The sequence below is a fragment of the Macaca mulatta genome, chromosome 19 (assembly GCF_049350105.2).
Source record: "Macaca mulatta isolate MMU2019108-1 chromosome 19, T2T-MMU8v2.0, whole genome shotgun sequence".
Taxonomy (NCBI): Eukaryota; Metazoa; Chordata; class Mammalia; order Primates; family Cercopithecidae; genus Macaca; species Macaca mulatta.
In genome coordinates this window covers 49,108,804-49,135,425 of record NC_133424.1, presented here as the reverse complement: position 1 = coordinate 49,135,425, position 26,622 = coordinate 49,108,804, and the positions used below count along the sequence as shown (strand labels likewise).

Genomic DNA, 26,622 nt, shown 5'->3' with positions numbered 1-26,622 from the left:
AGTATTGGCTATTATCATTTTTTCTTTTTCTTTTCTTTTTTTTTGAGACAGAGTCTCGTTGTTCCCCAGGTTGGAGTGCAGTGGCACGATCTTGGCTCACTGCAACCTCTGCCTCCTGGGTTCAAGCAATTCTCCTGCCTCAGCCTCCCAAGTAGCTGGGATTACAGGCACTCACACCACCACGCCCGACTAATTTTTGTATTTTTATTAGATACGGGGTTTTGCCATGTTGGCCAGGCTGGTCTCGAACTCCTGACCTCAGGTGATCTACCCACCTCGACCTCCCAAATTGCTGAGATTACAGGCGTGAGCCACTGTGCCCAGCCTTCATTTTTTTCTTATATAATAATACTTTTTAAAAAATCTCAAGCAAACCAAATGTGACCTGGCAAGGAACCCTCGTTCCTCTGGGCTCAGGGGCCAGGCAGCCTAGGGTGGCTCACCGGAGCAAAGGCTCCTTTCTGGCAGCCCCAGTGCCAGGGCCACGGGGAGGCGCCCCTCTGAGTCTCTGTGGGGTTGGCTGGGTTGAAGGAGGCTGTCGTGACCTCCCCTGAAGCACATGTGGATGAAGCAGCTTGTTTCAATTCTAGGCACAGTCCCATTCGCTCTAATGAGCCTTTGAAATGCAGAACTGGAATGGGATGCTTCTTGGAGTATGGGAGCACATGCCAGGCCCACCCAGGAGCTACAGCCACGTCTGTAGAGTGGGGATGGTGTGATGCAGTCAGGCGAGGGGCCTGAAAGGGCAGATGAGAGGCCTCTGTTGTTGTAGCCCCTTCTGGGTACTTAACTGGGGGCATCATCAGGGCTCCAGGCTACCCTGCAGGGATCTCCCCGGCTCCAGTCAGGCTCACGATCAAGTTGCAGGCCCTGGCGTGGCTGGGCTGCTTCTTTTAGTATTAATTTTTTTTTTTTCAGTGAACAGCTGCTGCCCTAAACCTGCTGAGTGTCCCCACTATCATCATGGGGGGAACACTGGGCCCCACAGGGGCTGCTATGAGCCAGCCTGAGGCTCTGCTCCCGTGGGCCACTGCTCGGGCTGGACTGATGGTTAAATATTTAGTATGTTCCCCCTTCAGGGCTCACTCCTGTGGCCAGGCCAAGCCTCCTTTAGAAGACAGTGTCTTGTCAGCATGGAGCCTGACCTGCAAACTAATCCCAGCTAATTGCCACTGAAACCTGCTAAGATCACATCTGTTGGGCCTGGAGATTAAATCAATATTTGACAATCTTGATTAAATACAGCCAGGGAATCCTTGTAAAAGAACATCTGTTAAAGCCCCATTCTTTCCGTCCTGCTGCTGGGGGCCAGGCCGAGGGTGGCTCTGGCTCTGCTTGTCCTAACCTGAGGATGGCTCTAGGCTGAAGGGATGGGGAGCGGCAGTGGGGCCCACCCCCAACGCCATGGCCAGGAGGGTTCCCTGCCATGGGAGGGCTGGCAGGGGTGGGAGGAGGGTTGCTGGTGCTGGACACACACAGCTGGGCCTTGTTATCCAGGTTAAGGGGTGGGGTTGGGGGGAAACCCAGCTGCTGGCAGTAATCATCCATCATCCTAACTGGCCCCTGACCCAGGGCTGTCGGAAGCCAGGCCCTGTGCGGAGCACATGACACCATAACACAAACCGCTGCACTGAAGCTTCTAATTACCCGCTACTGTTAACCTCGCTTCACAATGGAGTTCAGAGAGGGCCACAAAGAGAAGGGAAGGAGGAGCCGGGATCTGAACCTGGGATTGGTTGACTCCAGAGTTTGCCCTCGTGACCACTCATGGGGCCAGCCCATTTGAGAACATCTGTTGTCAAAAATGAGAGCAGGCCGTTGTAATCCCAGCACTTTGGGAGGCCACAGTGGGCGGATCACCTAAGGTCAGGAGTTCAAGACCAGCCTGACCAACACGGTGAAACTCCGTCTCTACTAAAAATACAAATACTAGCCGGACGTGGTGACGCATGCCTGTAATCCTAGCTACTCGGGAGGCTGAGGCAGGAGAACTGCTTGAGCCCGTGAGGCAGTGGTTACAGTGAGCTGAGATCACGCCGCTGTACTCCAGCCTGGGCGACAGAGTAAGACTCTTTCTCAAAATAATAATAATAATAATAATAATAATAATAATAAAATGGCAGCAAAAACTGGCATTTACGGAACCAGAAGCCCAGTGAAGTGGTGAAGCTCCCTAAGCTGCACATAGCAATGGCAGCCCCCACTCAGCACTGGCCTCACACCCGGCTCCACTGAGCCCACACAGCATCCTGAGAAGGCAGGCCCTACTGTTCTCCCCACCTTACAGAAGGGAAAAGGGAGGCTCACAGCAGTAGGTTCCTGTTGAAGAGCACCCAATGAGGTAAAGGCAGAAGAAGGACTTGAACCCAGGCAGGTCAAATCTATGGCCATTAAAACCACTGTCATCTCTAAAGATTGGGGATAGAGCCATGAACACCGGGGGCACTTAATAAATGCCTATGCTCCACTCCCGGTGACTTAAGGCAGAAATTAGGCTCATGCTTTGGAGCCAGATTGCCTGGGATCAAATTCTGACCCCAGTATGTACCAGAGGTGGTAAGTACCACCTCGTGAGACTGCTGGAAGATCCGGCAAGATGATCCCCATAGGGCACTCCCATACTAAGGGGCACATGGCAAGCACACGATACACCCTGTCAATAGCACCTGCACTCACAGTGCACTCATCGGGCTGAGGGGTGGGGACCAGCAATCAAACACCCAAATGCCTGCAAGCCACCATTCACTGGTCTATCACCAGCAACCAAAATAGGGCCATCATCAGGGTGAATCTTCCACTAGTATTCTCTGAATCCATGAAAAACAAACAAAGAAACAAAAAACAAAACAAAAAAAAAACACTCAAAAATCCAAAACCAACCAGACAACCAATTAGCCAGTCAACTAGATAATCAACTGACCAGTTAACCAGTCAATTATCCAAACAGCCAACCAGCTAGTTAACCAGTCAACGGGTCTCATGTCTCGGGGGCCTGTCCCCAACTCTCTTCATCTCCACCCCATCTCTGTCCCACGTTTCTTGTCCCTGTTCCATCTCTCTGCACTCCTGTCCCCCCACCCCTCTGCATCCCTGTACCTGTCTCTCCACGGCCCTGTCCTTGTCTGTCTCTCTGTTTCTCTCTGTGTCTCTTGCACACGTGCACACACAGATGGCCAGGGCCCTGCACATTTCTGGCCTCTGAGTCACAACCCCACGTCAACTCACCACTAAGGATGTGTCTGTCCCAGGCAGCTTCTACCTGGCCCCTCTGGTCACCTCCTCCCAGATTCCAAGTTCCCAACATCTGCAGGGAGGGAGGGAGGGGAGCTAAGGAATTGGTCAAGATTATTATAGAAAAAAAAGAAAGAAAGAAAAAGAAAGGCCAGGCACGGAGGCTCACACCTGTAATCCCAGCACGTAGGGTGGTTGAGGCAGGCGGGTCACTTGAGGCCAGGAATTCAAGACCAGCCTGGGCAACATAGTGAGATCCCATCTCTAAAAAGAAAAAAAAAACCAGGAGGCAGATACCAAACCATCTGCTAAATAAAAAAGTCACTGGCATGTGCAGCATTGTCCTGGCCCCTGAGTTCCCTGTACTCCAGGCAGGGTCTGCCTGGCCCATTCCTACCCTACCGTGAAGTGCAATATTACAAGGGATTTGGTTACTTTAATCAGAGAACAAACCCAGAAACCCCAAGAAGTACTAATTCGGAAGAAAGGCATACTCTCACATTTAAGAAGTTAGTACTTAAGGCTGGGTGCAGTGGCTCACGCCTGTAATCCCACCACTCTGGGAGGCTGAGGCGGGCAGATCACCTGAGGTCAGGAGTTTGAAACCAGCCTGGCCAACATAATGAAACCCCGTCACTACTAAAAATACAAAAATTAGCCAGGCGTGGTGGCAGGCGTCTGTAATCCCAGCTACTTGAGAGGCTGAGGCAGGAGAATCGGTTGAACCTAGGAGGTGGAGGTTGTGATAAACTGAGATCGGGCCATTGCACACCAGCCTGGGCAACAAGAGTGAAACTCCGTCTCAAAAAAAAAAGAAGTTAGTACCTAAAAATCTTTCAAGCTACATATTTTATACTCTTATCTACCTACCAAGCTCATTGCAGAGCAAAGATCTGGGAGGCAGAGGCCCAGCGATAACACTGGTTCCTCAGCAAGGGGAGCGACGGTGTGCACCACATGTGCGCTCATTCTCTCCTCTGGGGAGAGGCTCCCAAACTGTCCAAAGTCACGCACCTCCGCTCAGGCATAACTGCAGCCCACCTGTACTATTATTTACCGAACGTGATCCTTTCAACCAACTCACTGACTAAACCCTTAAGAACATCCAGTCGGATTCATTGTATTTTCTTCTAATACTCACTAAACAAAATGCACAAATATTAGAACTAATAAAGCTTGTCTGTTTATCAAGGAAAATGAGCTTTAGGACCAGAAATGCATTGACTCCAAACCAGAATGCGCCTCTCGGACATGATACTAAGTGAAAAAGCCAGACGCAGAACAGCATATACAGTTCATGATTATTTTTATATAAAGTTTAAAACCAGGCAAACTGGAACCACGTTATTTAGAGTTGCTCATCTAGGGAACACAGCTTTCACAATGGCAGGAAATAGTGACTGTGGAAGTGCAGAGAGCAGTCGCTTTTAGAAAGAGGGTTCTGGCCAGGTGCGGTGGCTCATGCCTGTAATCCCAGCACTTTGAGAGGCTGAGGTAGGCGGGTCACCTAACCTCACAAGTTCGAGACCAGCCTGGCCAACATGGTAAAACCCCGTCTCGACTAAAAGTACAAAAATTAGCCAGGTGTTGTGGCGGGTGCCTGTAATCCCAGCTACTTGGGAGGTTGAGGCAGGAGAATTGCTTGAACCCCGGAGGCAGAGGCTGCAGTGACCTGAGACTGTGCTACTGCACTCCAGCCTGGGCGACAGAGTGAGACTTTGTCTCAAAAAAAAAAAAAAAAAAAAAAAAGAGGGTTCTAGTGGTCAGAGCCCATGGGGGTTCCAGGCTGCCAGCAGATTCTCTTTCTTGACCTGGGTTACCTGAGTGCTTGCTTTGGAATTCTTTGGAAAACTGTGTATTCACGTTTTACATGCTTGTCTGTATGCATGTTCCATTTTACAATAACAGAATTTTAAAAAGTCTTTTGTATTGCATGAGTTATTTTTAAACAGTGAGATTGTACTCTTGTATAACATAAGCAACTTTAAAATGTATACAAATGTATTTTAAAATCTCAGCTAACATGGTGAAACCCCATCTCTATGAAAAATACAAAAATTAGCTAGGCGTGGTGGCAGGTACCTGTAGTCTCAGCTACTCAGGAGGCTGAGGCAGGCGAATCGCTTGAACCTGGGAGGTGGAGGCTGCAGTGAGCCGAGATAGTGCAGCCTGGGCAACAGAGTGAGACTCCGTCTCAAAAAAAAAAAATTCTCAGCTGTTTGCCAGGCATGGTGGCTTATGCCTGTAATACAAGCCCTTTGGGAGGCTGAGGCAGTGAGGATAGCTTGAGCCCAGGAGTTTGAAACCAGCCTGGGCAACAGTGAAACCCCATCTCTACCAAAAAAAAAAAAAATGAGCTGAGTATGGTGACATGCACCTGTAGACTCAGCTACTCAGGAGGCTGAGGCGGGAGGATTGCTTGAGCTATGATGGTGCCACTGCACTCCAACCTGGGTGACAGGGCAAGACTCTGTCTTTTTTTTTTTTTTTTGAGATGGAGTTTCGCTCTTGTTACCCAGGCTGGAGTGCGGTGGCGGGATCTCAGCTCACTGTAACCTTCATCTCCCAGTTTCAAGTAATTCTCCTGCCTCAGCCTCCCCAGTAGCTAGGATTATAGGTATGCACCACCACGCCCGGCAGATTTTCTATTTTTAGTAGAGAAAGGGTTTCACGATGTTAGCCAGGCTGCTCTAGAACTCCTGACCTCAGGTGATCCACCTGCCTCGGCCACCCAAAGTGCTGGGATTACAAGTGTGGGCCACTGCGCCTGGCCGAGACTCTGTCTTAAAAAACAAAACAACAACAAAAAAAACTCAGCTGTTTGATCGCCCTCTGTGCCACCCCAGTCACTCTCAGGCCATAGCTTGAGATTCACTTTATCTCTCCTATAAGAGATTTCCACTCCCAGAACCGGCAGGGCCACTTCACCTGGATGAACGCAAACAGTGCGGGCAGCCTGGGGGAATGTGCACTCCCTCTGAGTCCAGAGGGAGTCAGGGAGAGCGGGGCACCCTCACAGAGGCAGTTTCAGGACAACTCTCCATATGTGATAGCTGGGGACAGAGGGGATGCACCTCCACCCACCTGAGACATGCTGGGGGACACCTGTCTTCCTTCCCAGTGGGGAGAGGCGTGTGGGAATGGGGGTTGTGGGGCCTGGTGACTGTTAGGAATGAGCACTCCAGCCCTACCCTTCAGCAGCGCCACAGAAGGCTCTAGAAGGGCTCCAGTTATGACCCTCGCTGGGTGTGAAGCTCTTCTCAAGCCCGAGGGACCAGCTGGCAGATGGCGAGGGCCTGCTGTTCTGTTTGCTCAACACCATAATCAAACATTCTGCTCCAGGACTTCAACCCAGGCCAGGCAGAGGACAGCAGGCTGGAAGGGAACACCAGGCCCTCAGGAGACCAGGAAAATAGCTCTCTAGGAGCCTGATGAGCCCAGGACACTAGGAAACTGGCCACTCCCCAGTACAACAGACTTCTTTCTTTTTTGATGTTCCCAGTTGCTGGACCCCTTCTAAGGGCAATTTGGCAATAGCTTTAAAAATGTTCTCGGGTTGGTGGCTCACGCCTGTAATCCCAGCACTTTGGGAGGCTGAGGTGGGCAGATCACGAGGTCATGAGACTGAGACCATCTTGGCTAACATGGTAAAACCCCGTCTCTAGTAAAAAATGCAAAAAAAAAAAAAAATTAGCCAGGCGTGGTGGAGGGTGCCTGTAGTCCCAGCTACTCGGGAGGCTGAGGCAGAAGAATGGCGTGAACCCGAGTGGCAGAGCTTGCAGTGAGCCGAGATTGCGCCACTGCACTCCAGCATGGGTGACAGAGCGAGACTCTGTCTCAAAAAAAAAAAAAAAAAAAGTTCTCGCCCTCTGAACCAGGAACGCTACTTCTGTAAATTAATCTCAAATAAATAATTAGAGATGAAGAAAAATTCATAGTATCCGTTATAACAGGAAAAAAGCCCAACCTCAATGACCAACACCAGGAGTACCATTACAGAAATTATTGCACACCCCTAAGACAGTAAACATCTATAGGCTATGCAGATGCATTCACAGAAAAAAGAAGGGAAAGACTTGATAATCTGATGCTAGGGCTACTAGTGGTTTTTGAAAATTTGTTCTTTATACCTTCATATATATATATGTGTGTGTGTGTGTGTGTGTGTATATATATATATATATTTTTTTTTTTTTTTTGAGACAGAGTCTTGCTGGAGTGCAGCGGTGGGATCTCAGCTCACTGCAACCTCTGCTTCCTGGGTTCAAGCAATTCTCTTGCTTCAGCCTCCTGAGTAGCTGGGATTACAGGCGCCCACTACCATGCCTGGCTAATTTTTGTATTTGTAGTAGAGACAGGGTTTCGCCATGTTGGTCAGACTGGTCTCGAACTCCTGACCTCAAGTGATCCACCACCTTGGCTTCCCAGAGTGCTGGGATTACAGGCGTGAGCCACTGTGCCCGGTTCCCATATATATTTTTTTAACGACAGGGTCTCACCGTGTCAGTAGCTGAGAATACAGGTGTGTACCACCATGCCTGACTAATTTTTTAAATTTTTTGTAGAGAGGAGGTCTGGCTATGTTGCTCCAGGTGGCCTCCAACTCCTGACCTCAAGGGATCCACCCATCTTGGCCTCCCAAAGTTTTGGAATTACAGGTATGAGCCACCACGCCTGGCCCCTTTCCATATTTTTTTCAAATTACTTTCAGTGAATGTTTTCAAAATCAGGGGGAAAAAAAACCAAACAAGTTTTCATTCATTTGATTGACTTCCATTCACTAGGTGAGTATTTCCTGAGATCTTACTATGTGATAAGTAACAAAGCGGTAACTAAGATAGCCCCCTTCTCTGTCCACTGACTAAAGGAGGAAACGAACATTAATTAAATGCACTTAAGCAAGCACACAAATCAGTCTAAAGCAAGACAGGGAAAGGGTAAACTGACGAAGGATGGGAGCAGGGTGCTGGAGAGTGGGTGGCCAAGGAAGATGGCATGGAAGGGGTGGTGTTTAAGCCCTGAAGGATGAGAAGCTGGCCATGGAAAGGGCTGTGAGTGGGTGAGGAGGATGGAGGAAAAACAGGTGCAAGGATGCCACTGTGTTCAGGAATCTGGAGTTGATCTCCACGGCAAGTTTAGGGAGGTCAGTGACCTGACTGGCTGTCATGGAGATCGTGACCGGCCGAGGGTAGAGAGGCTCATCAGGAGGCCAGGGTGGCCACCCATGTGGGAGCAAGAGTGGCCTAGCCCAGAACAAGGGTGGTGCTGGTGCAGAGAAGGGACCGACTGGGGAAGATCTGACTGCTCCTCCGATCAAGAGGTGCTCAGAAGCAAGGCAGGCAATCCTCAGCCGGGTACCTGGCGGGTGCTGGGCGCTGCGCCAGATGCTGGCCGCAAAGCCGCAGCCATCACTCCCACTCTCAACCCCCACGCTGTTCAGACTCAAGCGGGAGAGAGGTGAATAAATGAGCCGTCTCAGGGCAGTATGTTTGGGCTGTGACAGTCAATTGTCTAGTTCGGCTGGGCTCCACTTGAAGAAAACCTGACAATTTTCCAACAAAAGCCAGCCTCAGCTGTCCTATGGGGTGGGATGTATTTCAAAGTCCTTCCCAGCCAGGTTTTAAAGCTTCTCCCAAGTGTCCCTCAGCAGGGGGCATCAGGCAGATGAAGAAACAGGGCACAAACCAGTGGCGTTCCTGGACATCACGAACCAGAAGTCAGGCCCGCAGTGGGAGAATCCCGCACCCCTGCTCTGGGCTACTCCAGGGCTGCGCACCTCAGGCTCCACTGCTGGTTGTCAAATCCAAACCCATCCTCTTCTGATTCCTGGAGAGAGGCCCACATTTGTTGGGGTGGCAAGATACTAATCCAAAAAGCGTACTTTCCTGGATTCCCACGCAGCTAAGGCTAAGGATGTGTCTGATTATGGCCAGTGACAGGTATAAGGAAGTTTGCAGGGGGTGGGGGACAGGACCTTCTGGCGAAGCTATTGTTTTCCTAATAAATGGGACACACCTCTTCTACCCTTCTCTTGTACCTGGAACTTAAATGTCACATCAGGGGGTGCAACCATCATCTTGGGAGCATGAGGCTGAGAGTGACATGCTGGGGATGGCAAGGTGAGGAGTCAGAAGGAGCCTGCTCCCCATCCCTGCACCCCTGCAACAGCGGTGCTGCCCCCAGCTGCCCTCCCCTCCTTTTCTTCTCATGTGTAAGAGACCACCTGTTGCCTTACTGAAGCCACTGCTTACTGGGTTTTTGTTATACGTGGCCGATTGCAATCTTGACTGATAGAGGTCTTACCAGATCCTCATTTAACAGCTAAGGAAACTGAAGGCCAGCAGGGGAGGTCACCAGGCCAAGGTCACAGAGTCAGGATGTGACAAGGCTGGAGTGTGAGCCTCTATTCCTAACCACGTCACAGCAGCACCCCAAATCAGTTACAAGCACTAGCTTTGGAGAAACCTTGGTTCCAACGTGCTTCTCTATTCAGTCGTTTACTTGTCCATTCCTCCACCAGCAGCAGGGGCTCCTGGGAATGTGGAATCTTTACCATTCACCTGCTATCACCAAGGACTCACGGCAGGAGCGCAGGAGCGCAGCCATCCCCACGGCCTGAGCAGCGACCGCAGGCCAGGAAGGTCGTGTGATCCCCCTGGAAAGTGGGGGCGGCAACAGTGGCTTCACAGGAGACTGTGTGGGAGGGTATGCTGTCCAGTTAGTGCCAAACAAAACTTATCACCATCACTGAAGCTGTGGAGTTCCTCTTCCAAAGGCCTCTCCTCGTGACCAAGAGAATGTACCAAGTACGGATGATTTTTTTTTCCCCCTAAAGTTGGATTCAAAGACAATTTCCTTTTTTTTTTGAGATGGAGTCGCTCTGTCGCCCATGCTGGAGTGCGGTGGCGCGATCTCAGCTCACTGCGGAGATCAGGTTCAAGCGATTCTCCTGCCTCTGCCTGCTGAGTAGCTGGGATTACTGACACCCACTACCACATTCACTAATTTTTGTATTTTTAGTGGAGACAGGGTTTCACCATGTTGGCCAGGCTAGTCTCAAACTCCTGACCTCAAGTGATCCGCTTGCCTTGGCCTCCCAAAGTGCTAGGATTACAGGCGTGAGCCACCACACTTGCCCTCAAAAGACAATTTCTCAACACAAACTAGCCATAACTCACAGGCCAATCACCTCCGAGGACTTCCAACCAATTCCTAACTACTGTGCATGGGAGTGGCCTCCCTGTGGCATGTGCCACCACGCCTGGCTAGTTTTGTATTTTTAGTAGAGAAGGGGTTTCTCCATGTTGGCCAGGCTGGTCTCAAACTCCCAACCTCAGGTGATCCGCCTGCCTTGGCCTCCCAAAGTGCTGGGACTACAGGCGTGAGCCACTGTTAAGAGCACAAATTCTGAACTCAGGCTGCCTGGGTTTGAACTCAGCTCTGCCGTGTGACCTTGGACAGGTTCCTTGAATCTCTTTGTGCCTCAGTTGCCACATCTGTATTTGGTTGGTGCAAAAGTAATTGCAGTTTTTGCCATTGCTTTTGATGGCAAAAACCACAATTACTTTTGCACCAACCTCGCAAAACGGAAATAAGAAGGCTGGGCGTGGTGGCTCACGCCTGTAATCCCGGCACTGTGGGAGGCCACAGTGAGAGGATCACCTGAGCCCAGGAGTTCGAGACCAGCCTAGGCAAGAAAGTGAGACCCTATCTCTACAAAAAAATAAAAAGTAATAAAAATTAGCTGGGCGTGGTGGCACACGCCTGTGATCCCAGCTACTTGGGAGGCTGAGGTGAGAGGATCACTTGAGCCCAGGACTTTGAAGCTGCAGTGAGCTGTGACTGCACCACTATACTCCAGCCTGGGTGACACAGCAAGAACCCCATTTCCAAAAAAAAAAAAAAAAAAAAGTACCTCCTTCATAGGGTGACTGTGAAGATTAAATGAGTTAATACATAGAGGTCTGAGGGCAGCCTGGCATAGGTGACCACCAGGCAGTGTCTGTGGCTATTACTACTATTATTATATGGATTCCTGGTGTGCCACTCCCTAGATGTGTGGCCTTGGCCAAGGTACTTAACTCTCTGGGGTTAACAGTCCCTACCTACCTCACAGGATTATTATGAGAATTAACTCAGTTAATAAGTGTGAAGTACTTGAAACAAGGCCTGCTTTACAAGAAGGGCCCGGGTCACCTTAGCAATCACATCGCTTCTGACCGAGGCTTTCTTGTGTAACTAACTGGGCTTCTCTGTGTCCTTTAAACTCTCCCATTGGTGTTGAGCTTCCCTGTTTGTGTATCTGGGCACCATCCCTCTCCCGTGGGCTCCCCCCACCTCCATGAAGCCACCAGCTCCAGGAGGGCACAAAGCATAGCTCCCACCCACAGGTGCCTGATGCCAGCTGAGCACGGAGCTGCCCCCTCAATGCCAGCTTGGGCTTCTCAGTGGCACAACATTCCCCTGACTCTCGTGTGGCCCAGGATGCTGGTACCTCATGCCGGGGGCTCCCTGAGAATACTCCAGCACCCAGAACTCTCTGGCACGGTGCCCTCAGGAGGGCTTTCCTTAGGGTCAGGGCACAGCCCAGTCCGATGAGCAGGGACAAAAGGCAGTGTCCGCTCTGAGTGTGGGGAGGGAAGCTTGGAGGGGGCTCCTCCGGCAGAGGAGGAACTCGGAACCATGTAGGCCCACCCCCGGCAGCAGTGACCGGCTGGTGGCAGGCAATGCCCAAAGAGCTGCCATAGGTTACCCTGGCAACCAAGGGACCTACCTCAGTGCCAGGGGTGGTGCCTGTCACTAAATGAGGTGCCTCTGACAGGTCATTAGACCCTCTGGCTTTCTCATCTATCAAATGGGGATCGAGTTCCCTCTCTGATCCATTGCCTGCCCTTTTCCTAGCCTGCTCTGAAATATAGGGAACTACATTTCCCAGGACTTCTGGTGAGGCTCAGCCAACAGGGGCAGTGGCAGAAGCCTGGAAGGAAGAGGTGATGAGAAGCCGGGTGGTCCTCCCTCCACTGTGGACAGCATCTCAGGTGGAGGAAGTCCACGCCCAACAACGCCCTGGGCTCTGCTAAGGTGCCCTCCTCCTTGCACCCTTCAGCTGTGGTTGCTCATCTAGGGACTGGTCTCTGCCACTTTTTGGTTTCTCTTCTCCTCCCCAACTTTTTAAACCAAATTCCCTATATTGAATTCCCTGCGCCTAAAATACCTAGAGTGGATTCTGTTTTCCCGACAGATACACCTGCCTTGCCTATGTCTTAGGGGCACCTGAGAATCAAGGGAGAAGATACACCCTGGAAAATGAAAAGCACCACAGGGTGATTTTATAGAAATGTCCTCCTTTCTTCCACAATGTACAGGCACACTGTGGGCATGCAGTTTAAAGCCCCCCCAAATGACATGATATAATGTTCGAGATTTGCTTCAAAATGATCCAAAGGCAGAGGAATGGATGAAACAAGACCGGCCATGTGTCCGTCACCAAAGAATCTGGTGACAACTGTGTACATGCAGGCAATATATGCTCTTTCTACCCCTGTAAATGCCTGAGATTTCCCACTACTCAAACAAATCAAGTGGGGTGTGATAGCTCACACCTGCGATCCCAGCATTTTGGGAGGCCAAGGCGGGAGCATTGCTTGAGGCCAGGGGTTCAAGACCAGCCTGGGCAACATAGCAAGACCCTGTCTCTACAAACAAATTAAAAAGTTAGCAGGTGTGATGGTGCATGCCTGTGGTCCCAGCTACTCAGGAGGCTGAGGTGGGAGGATCACTTGAGTCCAGGAGTTCGAGTCTGCAATGAGCTAAGATCGTGCCATTGCACTCCAGCCTGGGCCACAGAGAGACCCTGTCTCAAACAAACAAACAAAAAAAACAAATCAAACTAAGAAACAAATAAAAACCAACAGGTCTCTATTTTGTTGGTGGGGGTACACCAGGTTCTAGTGGCAGAACCGTCTTTGAGGGCAACTTGTCAGTTTATTACATCAAAACCATGCATATCGCTGGACCTAGCAATTCCGGCACCAGTGAAAACACTGGTTCAAGGACCCAGAGCTGCTTGGACGAGGCTCTCCACTGCAGCACTACTTGAGGAAGATGAAAAGAAGAAGCCCAAGAGTCTCTCATTAAAGAACCAGTAAATACATTTTGATATGTCCATATGATACAGGCAGCCATTAAAAAGAAAGAAGGTACATTTAACATGCTAACGTGAGAACATGTCTAGAGATATTCCTAAGAGACAAACGCTAGCTGTGAAGAAAAAGTATTTATCACATCACATTAAAAACCTGTGCTACCCAGAGGAGAAAACTCTGGTAAATGTAGTAATATCCACAAACATGCATATAGCATTTAAAATGTGTCAGGCACTGCTCTAAACACTTTACATATATTTTCTTTTCTTTTTAAGACAAGAGTCTAGCTCTGTCACCCAGGCTGGAGTACAGTGGCACCATTTTGGCTCACTGCAACCTCCGCCTCCCAGGTTCCAGTGATTCTTCTGCCTCAGCCTCCAGAGTAGCTGGGATTACAGGCGTATTTCACCACGCCAGGCTAATTTTTGTATTTTTTTGTAGAGATGGGGTTTCGCCATGTTGCCCAGGGCGGTCTTGAACTCCTGACCTCAAATGATCCATCAGCCTCAGCCTCCCAAAGTGCTGAGATTACAGGCGTGAGCCACCATGCCCAGCCCACACATCATACTTTCAAAATTTTTTTTTTTTTTTTTTTTGAGACGGAGTCTCGCTCTGCCGCCCAGACTGGAGTGCAGTGGCCGGATCTCAGCTCACTGCAAGCTCCGCCTCCCGGGTTCACGCCATTCTCCTGCCTCAGCCTCCGGAGTAGCTGGGACTACAGGCGCCCGCCACCGCGCCCGGCTAGTTTTTTGTATTTTTTAGTAGAGACGGGGTTTCACCATGTTAGCCAGGATGGTCTCGATCTCCCGACCTCGTGATCCGCCCATCTCGGCCTCCCAAAGTGCTGGGATTACAGGCTTGAGCCACCGCGCCCGGCCCATACTTTCAAAAATTAAAAACTACATACATGGAAATGAATATACAGCACTCGACTCAAATGTGAAAGAAAGGAGTAGCTCCAAGCCTGCTCTTCAGACTACTTTGACTATACCGTCTCTTGGTCAACCCAGGAGAAGCCAGAAATTCCTCCACAGGCAGACATTCTGATGTGTCTTGAAAGTGAAAGGATACAACCTTTGAAGGTTTAGAAACTTTAAAACAATAATAATGATGGTGATAGTGATAATAATAATTGCTAATGCTTTCAGATCACGTATATGTTAGGCACTGTTTTTTTGTTGTTATTGTTGAGACAGTCTTACTCTGTCGCCCAGGCTGGAGTGCAGTGGTGCGATCTTGGCTCACTGCAACCTCTGCCTCCCGGGTTCAAGAGATTCTCCTGCCTCAGCCTCCTGAGTAGCTGGGATTACAGGCATGCACCACCATGCTGGGCTAATTTTTGCATTTTTAGTGGAGACAGGGTTTCATTATGTTGGCCAGGCTGGTCTCGAACTCATGACGTCAAGTGATTCACCTGCCTCGGTCTCCCAAAGTGTTGGGATTACCGGCATGAGCCACCACGCCTAGCCACCACTGTCTTAAATGCTTTACATATATTATCTCATTTAATCCTCAAAATACCTTACAATATAGATACTACTATCATTTCCATTTTTAATATTTATGGAAGCTCTGAGGCTCAGAGAGGTGAACTAACTTGCTGGGTTAAATGGCAGGGTCAGGATTCAAATGCAGGCCACCGGCTCCAGAATTTGCCTTCCAGGCGTGCTGACTGGGCCTCTCTTGGAAAGGGGAGCCTGAATTAGGCTAACAGGGGCATGAAAAGGCACTCAGCCAGACTCACCATCAGAGCATTAAAACCCCGGAGACCCCACTTGACACCCGTCAGATTAGTGAAATTGGGAAGCAGGACAACAGCAAGTGGTGAGACGTAAACAGGGAAGCTGGACCCTCCTGTTCTCTGTGGGGAGCGTGGGTCAGAGCAGCCTCATGGAGAGCTCAGGAGTTCAAGACCAGCTTGGCCAACAGGGCAAAACCCCATCTCTACCAAAAGCACAAAAATTAGCCGGGTGTTGTGGCAGGTGCCTGTAATCCCACCCCTGGGGAGAGAGAAAGCCCATTTCGGGCTGCAATTGATTCCTGGATGTAAGCCCCATGAATTCCTAAGGCGAAGGTAGGCAGATGCTCACTGAAGCACGGTCTGAAGTGGGGTGGAGCTGGCGGCAACCTGGATGCCCAACACTAGGGGACCAGACACGTGAGGTGTGGCAGATGTACAACACGTACAACTGTTCAGCTGCCAGACGCCACACACTGGACACACATACAGTAACGTGGCTAGATGGCGAACACATGCTATTTGGTGAAAACTGGAAGAAACCGAAAGAATGAGATTTGGAGCTCCAAACCATTTCCAGAAGCTCCTTATTCAAACCTCATTTATATTTTGCAAGGATGTGTGCACAGCTACAGACACGCCACAAACATTTCAGACTGGGGGAAGGAATGAAAGGACATATAGAGGATGATGATGGAAAGAGTAACAAAAACCCTCCCAGTGACAAGGGAGGCGACACCCACTTTTTTCTTCCCACCAGCAGACAAGTAGTCTTTGGCAGCCAGACTCCACTTGCCATCGTCCCCACCCCCCAGCTTTTTTTTTTTTTTTTTTTTTTTTTTTTTTTTGAGATGGAGTCTTGCTCTGTCGCCCAGGCTGGAGTGCAGTGGTGCAATCTCAGCTCACTGCAACCTCCACCTCCCGGGTTCAAGCGATTCTCCTGCCTCAGTCTCCCAAAAGCTGGGACTACAGGCGCACACCACCACGCCCGGCTAATTTTTGTATTTTTAGTAGAGATGTGGTTTCACCATGTTGGCCAGGATGGTCTCGATCTCTCAACCTCGTGATCTGCGCGCTCAGCCTCCAAAAGTGCTGAGATTACAGGCGTGAGCCACCATGCCCAGCTTGCCCCCATTTTTGGGTTTTAACTGAGGGTGGATGACGCAGGAGGCAGAAACTGGACACAAGTCATTAAACTTCTTCAAAAGAAAACCACACTTCTTTGTTCTCAAATGCCACAAAATCTGTTGGGCGTGACACGATTTGTTAACTTAGGGAGGGGACTTGGTCAGGGACCGAGCTTGGTGGGCATTTGGTTGTCTACTCAATTTCCGCTGCTGCTTTTTTCAGCTCCTACACAACAGAATCCAGTTAGTCAAGAGTGATCAGGATGTGGCATTCCTCTAGGAACCCGACTGGCTTGGTTGAGGGGCATGTGACCTCAGCTGGACCAGCTGTAGACTGAGGGGAACCACTTATAACCATCAGTGGGGGGTGTTCTCTCTCTCCTGATGCCTATGGACAAGGGCAAGTGGCCCTGATTAGCACTGGAAGCCATTCTGGAACCAAGAGGCATACACAGAGGCCTTCGGAGGCTGAGAACCTGAGTCCCTGACAGACATGCTTGAGCTCCTGATCCTATGCGCCTGGTGCCCATCCATCCCTGGGCTTCTAGAACACATCATTTGTCTTAACCATTGGCCAGATGGTGCCAGGGTTGTTACTTGCAACTAAAAAGCATCCTGACTGAGAAGCACAAAGTAGCCTGCTATCTTTTGATTGTTAAACAAGAGAACATCTCTGTAGGAGGGAAATGGGGCATTAGAGGCATGAACAGGAAGGGCCAATTCATCCCAGCGTATGGGAAATGTTCACCCAAACTGCATGTCCCCTGCCCACCCCGAGGCACACGCACGATTCTCTGTGCACGAGAGCTCAGGGAACGCTCCGCGGTGGGTCACTGCTTCCCTCACATCCTTTACCACAGTGGAGCTGCTGCCAGTTTCCCGTGTTGGATTTCTCCTGATGACGGCAGGGGGTTAATCCCCAGCTGACTGGAGTTGAGGATGAGAGACAGGACCAGAAAGCCCGGCCTGGCACTCCTGCAGCTGCTGTGTTCCCGAATCAAAGGTCGAACTTCAGGATCTGGACTGCCGCTGGGGTCTCTAAAATGACACATGGTCTGAGGCCCCTCACGAGGAGACCTGGCATCAAGGGAAAGGCACCAGTGTGGCAGGGTTGGGCAAAGGAGTGTGCACTCTGGGGTCAGCCCGGCCCGGGTTCAATCATCTCTCTACCCACAGATCGCCTGTGACTGCCTCTACTATAAAGTGAGTGGCAGGAGGGATCAAGGATGAAGGAGGGAAAAATAACACAAACCTACCCAGTGAGACATCGTATCACTGGCCATCTCGGTTCATTCATTCAATAAACATTTATTGAGCAGCTCTTTTGGGCCAGGTCCCATTCTAGATGCTGGGGATACGGCAATGCACAAGACAGAATTTCTATGGTCAAACAGGAGCTCCCAGGCTATACTATAGGGTATAGACAGGCAATACCCAAGTCCACAAATCCACTGTGATACGTGCCATGAAGAAAATAAACCAGGTGATATGATAGAGGAATGTGTAGGAGTGTGTGTGTGTGCGTGCGTGCGTGCATGCATGTGTGTGTGTGTTGGGGCGGGGGGGAGCAGGCTGGCAGGAAGTATAGCAGAGTGATTATGAAGCCAGATGCTCTGGGTTCGAATCCTGGTTGTGGCATTTCCTGCCTGTGTGGCTCGGGCAAACAACCCGACTTACCCGTGCCTCAGTTTCCTCATGAGTAAAACTGGATAGTGCCTGCCTCACAGGGTTTTTGGGAGGACTAAGTGGGTCAATATCCATAATACACTGAGCAGTGGGGACCACACCTGGCTGGGGAGCCGATCCATTGAAGGATCTCTGGAAGAGCTGCTCAGCCACCCAGGTGGTGCTGCTAGGCAGCCACAGCTACAAGCCATGTGGGTTTTCTAAGACACGACACCCCCAAGTGCTCTCAAAGAGAGCCCCCCTCCTGCAGGGTCAGAGCCACCTTGCTCTGAGCAGGCAGCCGCAGGTACAGCAGAAGGGACAGCAAAGCCCTCTACTTACCCAGCAACTGACAGACGCCACTCAGGCACAGGAGATACGGGGTTGTGGGCTCAGAGGAGCTGCTTGGGGGACCTGGGCCCCTCCACACCCCGAAAATCCAGCCCCATCCCCAGGCTGTGGGCGAGATGGCAGATTCATGTGGGCTCTTGCTGGGGGGCTGTGGCACAGGGCCTCCCAAAACTGTCAGCCCATGAAGGAGTCATTTCCTGTGCCATGCCCGGGAGACACAGGTGATCTGGAAACTCCCCTCCCCGGCTGCCCTGTCTCTTTCCAGGGCAGGGCCCAGAAGAGGGAACCGAGAGAAGCACGTTGCTTGGCATGAGGTCATAGACTCTACCACCACCCCACGGCCGCCGACCCACAAGGCACCCTGAAGCTTTGTGCTGTCATCTGGCCACTCAAAAGAAGTAGGGAAATGAGGAGGGGGGACAGGCTGCTGGCAGCTCCGGGCCTGAGAGGAAATGAGGCCATCTTTGCCGGAAGCAGGTGGGGGTCCCTTCTGAGAGGAAGGGCCTGGAGGCCCGGAGGAGGAGGCGGGGCTGCTGTGACCTGTTTCTCGGGCCTCCCAGCAGCCTGGGATGGACCAGCAAGCTGCTTCTTTCCTAGGGGCTGATGAGTTGAGAACCAGGGCACCTTCTCCTCTATAGAAAGCTCCTTTCAACCCCGCTGACTGAGTGACCAGATGACAGCACAAAGCTTCAAGGAGCCACAGTGGTGGGGGTGGCTCTGGAGTCTCTGACCTGACCCTGGAGCGGTACAAACTGTCCTGGGGGAGGAAGGGCGTCAGGACATCAAGCCTTGAAAGTGCACACAGAAGTTTAAAAAGAATTAAATGAAGTTGTTATCACTTCTCCCCTGAAAACCCTTCTGTGGCTCCCAGGGCCTCTGGGAAGAAAGCTCAAATCTCTTACCGTGGCTCACCAGACCAGCTGACCCAAGTTTTCCTCCCTGCACTCTGCTCCTCCAACACACCCAGCTCCTCCCCACCCGAGGACCTGCGCACAGACTATTCTCCCAGCCCAAACGCCCCAGCCTCCAGCCCACCCTAGGCAAATTCCTGTTCATCCTCCCAGTCTAGCCTCACAGGTCGCTTCTTCGGAAAAGCTCCCTCTGCCACTCCCACGCCCATCCCAGCCTGGAATAAGACCCCCACCCTCCTGCCTGTTATTCTCTCTCAAGGCCCTCTGCACTTTTTCTTTCTTTTTTTTTGAGACAAGGTCTCGCTCTGTCACCCAGGCTGGAGTGCAGTGGCGTGATCATGGCTCACTGCAGCCTCGACCCCCTGGGCTCAAGCGATCCTCCCATCTTAGCCGCCCGAGTGGCTGTGTACTTTTTCTTTATAGTTTCATTGCCACAGTTAAATTATGTGGCTCTTTGATTATTTGATTTTTTTTTTTTTTTTTTTTTTTTGAGACGGAGTCTCACTCTGTCACCCAGGCTGGAGTACGGTGGCGTGATCTTGGCTCACTGCAAGCTCCGCCTCCCGGGTTCAAGTGATTCTGGTGCCTCAGCCTCCTGAGTAGCTGGGATTACAGGCACTGGCCACCACACTGGCTAATTTTTGTATTTTTTGTAGAGATGGGGTTTCACCATGTTGGCCAGGCTGGTCTCGAACTCCTGATCTCAAGTGATCTGCCAACCTTGGCTTCCCAAAATGCTGTGATTACAGGCATGAGCCACCGCGCCCGGCCTGATTATTTTATATCTATCTCCTCCACTAGATGGTGAGGGCCATGAAGCCAGAATAATGGTAATGTAGGATTTTACTTGTAACAACAGCTCAACTCTATCAAACACTGATGATGTTTTACAGCATTATCTCATTGATTCCCAACAACAGCTCCATGAGTCAATACTATTATTATTCTCATTCTCTAGATGGGGATGCCACGTCAGTCCTGTCGGTGGCACCAGGCACTCAATAAATGGTCTGGGGGGGCACCCAGATGTCTGGGTTACGTTTCCGATTCTCCTTCCCCATCATCTGGGAACAGGAGCCCAGGTCCACGGAACACACTTCTGTCATACTCCACAGTGGCGACCCCCAATTCCAAGGGCTCCTCCGGGTTCTAATCTCCCCCCAGTCCATGAAGACATTAATTTAATACATTTTTATTGTGCAACTATTGTGTGCCGGGCGTGCCCTGAACAGAGAGAAAGCAACAAACAACACGTGTAGTCACACCTCTACAGGCCTCAACAAAGCCCCATCTCTCTAGAACCTGCTCCTGCCAGCCTTTTTTGTGCCTCCCATCACTGGACACAGCAATCACCTCGGGCCCTCGTCGCCCTCCTGCCTCATGGCAGGAGTCCATACTCTCTGGGTCTCCTCCCTCCTCACTGGCGCTCCCTCCCCAAGCCTCCTTTGCTGATTCCTCGCCATCCCTCTGCACAGCTTCGCTCCTCCCCATCCACACGGCTCTCCCGGTGATTTCAACACCTCTGTGCTGGGGACCCCTACTTTTCCTTCTCCCACCTGGACCTCTCTCAACTTCAGGTGTGCGTATCCAACCGTCTCCTTGCTGTCTCACGCAGCTGTCCGACAGGCACCTGGCACTGAATAGACTCACAGCGGCATTTCTGATTCTTCACAAGGCCTTTTGCCGCTCCCTGCAAACCCCCACCCTGGAGTCCCTCAATGCAACATCTTCACTCCTCACCTGGTATCCAGGCCCAAACCTCAGGGTCATCCTAGCCCCCTCTGTTTCTCTCACCCCCACATCCAGGCCATCAGTACTCACTGTCAGCTCCACCTTCAAGATATAAATGGGCTCGCCCCTCCCTCACAACCCCACAGGCAGGACCATGGACCACAGCAGGAGCTTCTGCCCCAATTTCCTGGCTCCGGCTCCTGCTGCCACACACAGCCAGAGGGCTTCTATTAATCTATGGGTCAGATCATGTCCTTCCTCTGCTCGGAACCCTCCCTCTATCCATTTAAGGAAAAGGCCCCAGTCCCTAGCAGGCCTCCTGTGGAACTCTCTGACCTCAGCTCCTCTGTGCCCTCTTTTTATCAGAGTTACTGAGGCAGGTGTGTCACGGCATCTCACTGTGATTATCATTTGCTTTTCCATGACGATGATTAGGGATGGTGAGGTATGCACTTTACATAGTAATAGTAGCAACAGTAAATGGTTAACACTGACACAGCATTTACTATGTGCCAGGTGCTATGCTAAGTGCTTTCTTTATATATACGGTGGAATGATTCCTTCCTAAACCTCTTGGGCCTGATGTGTTTCGGAATTCTGAATAATTCAGACTTTAGAAAGGCAACCCTAGAAGGTTCTGAGCGAGCAGTGGTAGTCTCTCACATCGATATTTCTGCAGTGATAACAAGACATCAGCTTGGATGATATTCCACCTGGGACCGTGGATCTGTTTTTTTTCTTTCTTTCTCTCTCTTTTTCTCTTTTTTTCTTTCTCTCTCTTTCCATCTATCTACATATTTATTTATTTTGAGATGAAGTCTCGTTCTGTCGCCAGGCTGGAGTGCAGGGTGTGATCTCAGCTCACTGCAACCTCTGCCTCCCGGATTCTCCTGCCTCAGCCTCCCCAGTAGCTGGGATTACAGGTATGTACCTCACTTGAGGTCAGGAGGTCAGGAACTCCTGACCTCAAGTGATCCGCCCACCTCGGCCTCCCAAACTGCTGGGATTACAGGTGTGAGCCACCGTGCCTGGCCCATGGATCTGTTTTAAATCCTTGAATGCCCACAACCACATTATGACGTAGGCAGCATTATCTCCTCTGTTTTACAGATGGAGAAACTGAGGCACAGGAAGGTAAGTGCTTTGGCCATGGTCATAGAGGTAGAAAGGGAGGGCTGGGATTCCAATACATTCCAAAGGCCATCTTTACTACTGGCTTTCAGGGCAGCTGACAGGAAATAAATCAATGTCGAATGAATGAATGAATGAGTGAGGTCAAGCTGGGGATGTGAGAGAACTAGTTACAGCTCCTGCAGGAAGGTCAAACACTAATGAGCTAGTTATTTGTCAGTGGTTAACTTCATTTATTTTGGATACAAGATGTAACCAAAGATAAAGCAAGATATACCCAAAATATTATCCTTAAAAAAAGTAGCTATATTTCAGGGTCTTTCACCTTATTTTATTTTGGAACAAGTGCTCTTTGGGAAAGACATATTAGCTTTCAAAAACTTAAATGATGCTAGTTTGGAAAATAATAGAAAGGGAGGCATATATTATAGGAGACTTGGTAAGTATTCCCAAGGGCTTGATCCCACAATTCCAAGTGTGATAAGTCTCTGTAAACATGCTCTTTAAGCAATCCTAAAATTTATATGTAGCCACAAAAAAACCCTAACTAGCCAAAGCAACACTGAGAAATAAAAAGTTGAAGGCATCACACTTCCTGATTTAAAATTATATTACAAAGCTATAGTAATCAAAAAAGTATGGTGCTGACATAAAAACAGAAGAGAATAGAGAGCCCAGAAATAAATCCAAACATAAGTGGTCAATAAGAATGAAACTGAGCCCTTCAAAGAATGAAATTTTATAACATACACAAAAATAAACTCCAAGTGGATAAAAGACCTAAATGTAAGATTTGAAACCATAAAACTCCCAGAAAAGAACATGGGGGAAAGCTCCTCAACACTGGCTTTGGCAATTATTTTTTGAACATCACACCAAAAGCTCAGGCTACAAAAGCAAAAATAAATAAACAGGACTACATCCAACTAAAAAGCTTCTGCACAGCAAAGGAAGCAATTAACAAAATGAAAAGTCAACCTATGGACTAGGAAACAATATTTGCAAACCACATATCTGACAAAGGGTTAATATCCAAAATTTATGAAGAACTCTTACAACTCAATATCAGAAAAAAATAACCAAGTAAGAAATTAGCAAAGTGCCAGGTGTGGTGGCTCACACCTGTAATCCCAGCACTTTGGGAGGCTGAGACAGGAGGATCACTTGAGACTAGAGTTTGAGACCAGCCTGGGCAACATAGTGAGACCTGTCTCTATAAAAAATTTAAAACTTAGCTGGGTGTGGTGGCTTGTGCCTGTGGTCCCAGCTACTTTGGAGGCTGAGGCAGGTGGATCACTTGAGGTTAGGAGTTTGAGACCAGCCTGGCCAACACAGCAAAACTCGGTCTCTACTAAAAACAAACAAACAAAAACCACAAAAATTAGCTGGGGCCTGGTGTGGTGGCTCACGTCTGTAATCTCAGCACTTTGGGAGGCTGAGGTTGGGTGGATCACGAGGTCAAGAGTTCAAGATCAGCCTGGCCGACATGGTGAAACCATGTCTCTACTAAAAATACAAAAATTAGCCAGGCATGGTAGCACACGCCTGTAATCCCAGCTACTGAGGAGGCTGAGGCAGAATTGCTTGAACTTTGGAGACAGAGGTTGCAGTGAGCTGAAATCGAGGCACTGCACTCTAGCCTGGGTGACAGAGTGAGCCTCCATCTCAAAAAAAAAAAAAAAAAAAAGGAATAATAATAATAAAATAAATAAAGATTCCTTTGAAAAGCAAGATAGGAGGGCCGGGCGCGGTGGCTCAAGCCTGTAATCCCAGCACTTTGGGAGGCCGAGACGGGTGGATCATGAAGTCAGGAGATCGAGACCATCCTGGCTAACACGGTGAAACCCCATCTCTACTAAAAAATACAAAAAACTAGCCGGGCGAGGTGGCGGGCGTCTGTAGTCCCAGCTACTCGGGAGGCTGAGGCAGGAGAATGGCGTAAACCCGGGAGGCGGAGCTTGCAGTGAGCTGAGATCCGGCCACTGCACTCCAGTCTGGGCGACAGAGCAAGACTCCGTCTCAAAAAAGAAAAAAGAAAAAAAGAAAAGCAAGATAGGGACAAATAATTTTAAGCCATGTTTAACCAATTTAAACAAAATACTTCAGGTGAAAGTCTTGAATGGGGCATTTAAACTAGAATTTCGAATTTTTTATAAAAAGGATGTGTAATATAGCACTGAAAACTGTCTTAAAGCAAAGTGCCACTGTGGGGGAAGAAAGTACATGGAGAAATTTTCCTAAGTTGTCATTTCTTATTCACACTGGAATGATGAGTCTGATTGACTCACAAACAGGCGATTATATAACCACTTTTATACGTTCACATTTACTCAGCCACTTACCCATGTTCAGTAACTATCCTTAAACATCTGAGTTGGTTTTTTTAAACAAACCTAACAGTGAGTGGCTGTAGAGATCACCAATTCCTAAAAGAGGTGTTAAAAAAAAAAACCAAAAAACTGTCTAATGGTAGAGGAATGGCTTCTTGAGTGCTGGGATACAGTTTCCAGTGGCAATATACACAAATTCGAGGGGTGCCACATCACAAATGCTTCAGATAGACGTGGAGACAGTGTACTCTGGAAATATGTGTAGATGACTCAAAAAGTGACTCTTGTAATAAGGATGCCTGGGAAAAGTATGACTAACGCTGTTTTATGACATGTGAGAGGATATACGGAACATTTTGAGTCCAATTTTCTCTTTTTCCTTTGAGACAGGGTCTCCCTCTGCTGCCCAGGCTGCAGTGCAGTGTTACAGTTATGATTCACTGCAGACTCCAACTCCTGGGCTCAAGTGATCCTCCCACCTCAGCCTCCCGAGTAGCTGGGACCACAGGCATGCACCACCACACTTGGCTATTTTTTTTCTTTGTAGAGATGGGGTCTTGCTATGTTGCCCTGGCTGGTCTCGAACTCCTGGCCTCAAGTCATCCTCCCTCCTATGCCTCCCAAAGGGACAGGACTACAGGCGTGAGCCACTGCACCTTGCTGAATTCAACATTTTTGATATCTGGATTCCAAACATGTCACAAAATTAATCAATTAGAAAATACAGAAAGGCAGCTGATTACGTTGTCCAAATCCCTAACATTTCAGGTAGGCCCCCAAACTTTTTTTTTTTTTAAGATGGAGTCTTGCTCTGTCACCCAGGCTGGAGTAGATTGGCGCGATCTTGGCTCACTGCAATCTCCGCCTCCCAGGTTCAAGTGATTCTCATTCCTCGGCCTCCGGAGTAGCTGGGATTACAGGCATGTACCACCACGCCAGGCTAATTTTTGTAGTTTTAGTAGAGACGGGGTTTCACCATGTTGGCCAGGCTGGTCTCGAAGTCCTGGCCTCGGGTGATCCACCCGCATCGGCTTCCCAAAGTGCTGGGATTACAGGCATGAGCCACTACGCCCTCCCCACCAACCGCAAACTTTTTTTCATCTCTTTGGAAAGCTATTGAACCACTTTGTTCTGGGGCACATATGGTATTTTTTAGGTACAAGCATTGAAAAAAATCTGGAAGACACACACCAGCTCGTAAAAGATTATCTTGGGGCATTATGGGTCCTTTGATTTCTTTTTTTAAACAACAAACAAGTATTACTTTGATAATCAGAAACGCAAGCTGGGCGAGGTGGCTCACGCCTGTAATCCTAGCACTTTGAGAGGCCCAGGCAGGTGGATTGTCTGAGTTCAGGAGTTCAAGACCACCCTGGGCAACATGGTGAAACCTCGTCTCTACTAAAATACAAAAACTTAGCAGGCGTGGTGGTGCACGCCTGTGGTCCCAGCTACTCGGGAGGCTGAGGCATGAGAATTGCGGTGGCTCAAGCTTGTAATCCCAGCACTTTGGGAGGCCGAGGCGGGCGGATCACAAGGTCAGGAGATGGAGACCACGGTGAAACCCCGCCTCTACTAAAAATACAAAAAAATTAGCTGGGCGCGGTGGCGGGTGCCTGTAGTCTCAGCTACTCAGGAGGCTGAGGCAGGAGAATGGCGAGAACGGGGGAGGCGGAGCTTGCAGTGAGCTGAGATCGCGCCACTGCACTCCAGCCTGGGCGGCAGAGTGAGACTCCGTCTCAAAAAAAAAAAAAAAAAAAGAGAATTGCTTGAACCTGGGAGGCGGAGGTTGCAGTGAGCCAAGATTGTGCCACTGCACTCCAGCCTGGGTGACGAAGTGAGACTGTGTCTCCAAAAAATAAAAATTAAAAAATTAAAGAAATGCAAACAAATAATACAGCTTTATAATGTCACTCAGTAATTCTAACTGAATTGGTCCAGGGTGAGACCCAGGCCTTGGGATTTCTTAAAATTGCTAACATAATTCTAACGTACAGCAAGGATGGGAATCATTATTAAACATTTTCCAAATTATACTGTACAAGATGTTCCTAGGTGTCTTTCAAAAACAAAAGTGTTCCACAGTCAAAGAAGCGCGTTTCTTTCCTGTAGGATTTCTCAGACTCTGTAACATGCACATGACTTTTTCTTTCTTTCTTTCTTTCTTTTTTTGAGATGGAGTATTGCTGTCGCCCAGGCTACCGTGCAGTGACATGACTTGGCTTACTGCAACCTCTGCCTCCTGAGTTCAAGCAATTCTCC

The 26,622-nt window shown here is 49.5% G+C and overlaps 1 protein-coding gene and 3 long non-coding RNA genes across 11 annotated transcripts in view; 3 read left to right on the top strand and 1 right to left on the bottom strand.

The window, feature by feature from the left end:
* SIPA1L3 (signal induced proliferation associated 1 like 3) overlaps positions 1-26,622 on the bottom strand; it is a 308,912-nt gene that overhangs the window by 148,117 nt on the left and 134,173 nt on the right. Inside the window, exon 1 of one of the 8 annotated variants that reach the window (XM_077982388.1) lies at positions 3,226-3,299. The exons of the other annotated variants lie outside the window; for them this stretch is intronic. The gene's annotated coding sequence lies outside the window, so the exon portion shown is untranslated. Of the gene's footprint in view, positions 1-3,225; positions 3,300-26,622 lie in introns of those variants that run through there. 8 annotated transcript variants of the gene reach the window in all.
* On the top strand, positions 20-26,622 carry LOC144337475 (uncharacterized). The gene is made up of 2 exons (XR_013410639.1): positions 20-151; positions 25,829-26,622. It is a non-coding gene; the product is annotated as an uncharacterized LOC144337475 (long non-coding RNA).
* On the top strand, positions 3,088-12,960 carry LOC144337474 (uncharacterized). Its single transcript, XR_013410638.1, has 2 exons — positions 3,088-3,763; positions 11,231-12,960. It is a non-coding gene; the product is annotated as an uncharacterized LOC144337474 (long non-coding RNA).
* On the top strand, positions 19,627-23,666 carry LOC144337448 (uncharacterized). The gene is made up of 2 exons (XR_013410611.1): positions 19,627-21,911; positions 23,186-23,666. It is a non-coding gene; the product is annotated as an uncharacterized LOC144337448 (long non-coding RNA).